At 39.1% G+C, this 4695-nt stretch overlaps 1 protein-coding gene across 1 annotated transcript in view; it reads right to left on the bottom strand.

The window, feature by feature from the left end:
- Positions 1–4695, bottom strand: part of LOC125005220 (NACHT, LRR and PYD domains-containing protein 3-like) — a 203968-nt gene that overhangs the window by 124269 nt on the left and 75004 nt on the right. The gene's annotated exons all lie outside the window — the stretch shown is intronic.

The following is a 4695-nucleotide window of genomic DNA, read 5'->3' on the forward strand; positions in this document are numbered from 1 at the left end:
AACCATATACCAGCCTTCGGTGACCACAAATTGCGTGCTACAAACATAATTAACTCCTCGCAAAGCAAGACAATTTGCTACATACGCAGTCACACCACCACTTACGTTGTCCGTCTTACGCCACTGCATATATGTCTACAACAAATTTTCAACTAAGGTACCTTGGCAACACACATATCAAAACTCCACTCTTACTGGTTAAAACTGGAAACAATTAATTGCTTATACATGACAACACATAACTTCAATATGAAATGACAATATGTTAGCTACACAAATGCTCCATGCTCACCTACTACTCACCGTCTATTTGCGATGTTTCACAACATGGTGCCAACCTTACTAGGCCAAGGTCATGTAAATGTATTAATGTCAAATGACATTACTCAAAGCAAAGCTTCTGGATAAATCACACACATTTGCACAATATTTACAACGCGTTCCTATCCTCTATACTTTTTATTGACATTAAACATTTCACAGTCAAACAGACGAACTCACCTTTTCTGAAGCAAACAACAGACTTTTCACAACATTAAAAGGCAGCAGTTTCATATTAACCTGCGGATGGATACCAAAATATCCATGCCTTCTATAACAACACTTGATGCTGTCAAATTAATTCTTCACTGAAACGATAAATACGATAAATACTTTGACCTAATCCTTATCAATATTATGAATACAGTACAAAACATAACTACACCATTGACAGGTTGTCTGAATGCTGCGCAGTTAGTCTGAGAAACTACTTTTCCCGCGGAGGGAAACCTATTACGCCTTACGCGACGGTTTTAATTCTATTGTCATTGCATCTGACAATAAACCTTGTAATGCTTGACTCTATGAGGAATAGTGATGCGTGAATAAACACAAACATACAGACACCTACGACAATACGCCTTCATGCTGTTAAAGCAATTGCCAAATTAATGTCCTGCATGAACGCACATAGCATAGTATTATATACTATATAATCTAAAGTACTCGTAAAGCAATAGCCAATTACTGATGACAAAAACTATGCACTGTTAGACAAAAGACATGACGATTCTAATCTATGTATTCCTGCGTTATTAATGCAGAAATCAAGTAATCAAGAAATCAAATAATCTCTCAGAGGTCACACACTGAGATACTCTTTAAATAATACAAAAGACCCATGACTTAGTGTTGCACAAGCACATTAAGTCCACAAGTAAGACACAACTTTGTCGCTAATGACAACACAAACACATACACCTGTCGTGTCAACATTGGTAGTTGTGTAATTGCTCCTGCTCTCCATGGCCGTACTCTATACGTTTACAGGGTCTAAAAAAAAACAACTTATTGCCTTAATCAGACTATAACAGGAGAACCTAAGTTCATGTATACACGTTACTCAGATTAAAATCGGAGTTCAAATGAGACACCCAGATAGTTCAATTAAAATCCGATTTTCTCAGCATGTATAAAGTGAATCGAAGTTTTCAGTTGAATAATGTGTATGCGCATGCGCCATAATCACTGCTCTGCCGTGCAACCCCAGAACAAAACCATCCAAGCCGTTAGAATAACCGTCTACAGCATACAGCATATTTTACGTGCACCAGAACTAGCAACAACATTACTTACGACACTTAAAAATATCGTACTATTCCTATGATTGTTGTTTGAAATGCCGGTCTGCCGCATGAACGACTCTTATTTATGATATGACATAATACATCAATCGGAAAACAAGCAGTATTAACGTGGTATTAATCCGCTGAAAATACACATATCGCCACCTAGTGTGATGAGGAGCACAGTTATTCGGTTTTCTTCCACTGCATGTAAACTAACATATAACTGTAGTCAGAAAGTTGATTTTGGAGCATAGCTACATTAACCCCTGAAAAAAGTTTCACAGGTCATACATTTGGTATGATTCTCATGCAAATCAGCAGAGACAATCTTCAAACGGATCCGCACGAAACGTTTGCCCGTTACCACCAATCAAATTCACCGCCAACCAGGAAGTCAGCTCGTATTTCCACCAATCCTTCACCGATGCGCTCGAAACTTATCATCTAGCCTTATGGCCGATTGGCCCATGTGCTTGGACCCCCTCATTGCTGCATGCAGCTAAATTTTGGGGTTCAAGCAGTGAAGCTGCAAAGAACCAATTGTGTTACTACGTTTTCTTCTTCTTCTTCTTCTTCTTCTTCTTCCGTCTTCTGCCATTGGAGTCTATGGCAGCCCATAGAACCTGGGGTAAAAAGTTGTGAAATTTTGCACACTGATTAAGGACAGTAGGATCTTTAATTTGCATGAGTTACATGTTGCCAGTAAGTACACTCTAGCGCCACCAATGGGTCAAAGTTGGAAGTACATTTGCGCATGTAACTTTTGAACCATACGCCCGAAATTTACAAACAACGTATCTTTGTGATCCTTGGATGATGCTGAGTTCAGCCTACCCTATGACGTCATGATGCGTCATGATAGATTTTCCGCCATCTTGGATTTTGTCAAAAACCTTTAAAAAGTTTCACGTGTCGCAAATTTTGTCCGATTCTCATGAAAATCGGCACAGACTATCTTTAGACCAAGCCGCACAAAAGTTACTCATTGCCGTCCTCGCCATCGCATTTGTACGCCCACCACAGCAAATCCAATGTGGCGGAGAAGGGGCCGTTGTCGATGTGAGCTCATATCCCAGCAACGGTGTGACATATTGACATCGCATTTGGCAATATGGGTCCTGACCCGGTCCCATTTGGCCTCTAGGGGGCGCTGTAATTAGAAAAACATGTTTTTTTCCCCTCATATCTCTTGATGACTTTATATTTGAAATGACTTTGTGACATCCACAGGTACTGTGGGGTGCCCCATTGATAGTTCATGGCAACTTTTCGTGTTAGCCAATCGTTGTCGGCGGCAACGCCACCAAACAGGAAGTTTGCTCGTATCTCAGCGACGCTTTGACTTCCGAAGACCAAACTTGCTTGGACACTTTGGGACTCCCTCCAAAATCTGCAATAAAAATTTGGTGTCATTCGGCCACCAGTGGGCGCTGTAATTAACAAATTGCATTTTTACTGTTTTCTCTCCACATGTTAGGATTTCAGAGTAAATTATCATGTTCACTGAAACTGTGGAATGTCCCCTTTCAGGATCTGGCAAAACCTTTCATGCAATTGCAAGAATTTGTCCACCATATTGGATTTTGTCAAAAACCTTAAAAAAACAACACAACAACAGTAAATTTTATTGACTTTCCCACCTGAATTGAAATTCAAATGAACGAATGGTACACAGACCAACCCTTCAGCCTTTACAATGAAGGGTTGGGGCCCAAAGTGATTATTTTTTTTTTTTGTTCTTGTGGCCCAAAGTTGCTCGTGGCGTCCCAGTACTTTAGTAAACACAATAGTAAGTAAAGTGGTACCAGGATATTATAAATCAAGCAGGGTGAAACTGTGTGGAGTCTGATTCTGTCTGTTTAAGATATGGTTCTTTATACCACTTATAAAAATCATTTGATAAGCCAGAGTTACAATGACTTTCAATGACTCAACTCATCTTGTTATCTTGTTTCCTTGTACTACGTTAGAACAAAGGGGAAAAAAATATCAGTTGAATATACAACAATCCCAAACATCTTCTATCTTCTGGGAACCCAGGTCCTCAAACACTGAAGTAAAGAAGAACAGGTTACAGTGCCTTCAAATACTAACATAATAATGCAGCTTGGGTTTCTCTAATTAGGACAACGTCTTCAAAAGAAGATACAGATAATACCAGCTATTTGTTTAAATTGGCTAACATTTATGAGCAGTGACTGACGTGATTACCAGTTTTACATATCATCCAAGACAAATATTAACTCATAATAATGTTCCATAAAAACACAAGAACCAAAGTACACACGCAATCAAGAGGAGAGGGAAGGATTCCTGTCAGCATTAAGAAAGTGAAAAAGTGATATAATGTTGATAGCTCCAGAGGAACAGAGAGAGAAGAAACTAGCAGTGACAGTGTACTGATGTTTATCGAATCTGATCTCAGTTTAACCACGCACGCACATACACCCACAAACACACACATACACGCTCTCATTTCTGTCTTTGTGAGGACCATGGAGTGTATGAAGTGTGGACAATGCGTCTCAATTTCTTTCCATTGAAGAAGTCATGAGACACGATAACAACTTTGTCTTTGCCACTTCTTACCCCTCTGTTCCAAAAGCAGTTTAATGTGTAGCAAAATTAGATAGAAACTGTATTGTTCCACAATAAAGTGGACATGCGAGGGTGAGTTTATGTGTTGTGTTTATATATGAAGAAATCAAAAATGGCTGTCACATATTAACGGCTGCCCTCTGCTCCAGTGTGCTCTCTACCTTGTGTGTGGTTACAAGAACCTTCAACTGAAGCTCGTCTGGTCAGAACAGAATATTTTCACAACTCCCTGACCAACACCACTACTGGTATGTCCCCTTTGAGCCATCTCTCATCTAATGACATCCTCTGTTCTTCTTAACAGAGCGAGATTCATTCCTTACAACAGACATTACAACAGAATATCTTTATTGTCAGTGTAACATATATAAATGAGCAAAGAGTACCGGTAAAAAATATAATATTTTTATTACCCCCTGGATTAAATATTAACTTGTTCATTCTGGTTCATCAAATGCTTCTCATTTTTATATGCAGTATAAACACC

This window comes from Mugil cephalus, chromosome 3, assembly GCF_022458985.1.
Source record: "Mugil cephalus isolate CIBA_MC_2020 chromosome 3, CIBA_Mcephalus_1.1, whole genome shotgun sequence".
Taxonomy (NCBI): domain Eukaryota; kingdom Metazoa; phylum Chordata; class Actinopteri; order Mugiliformes; family Mugilidae; genus Mugil; species Mugil cephalus.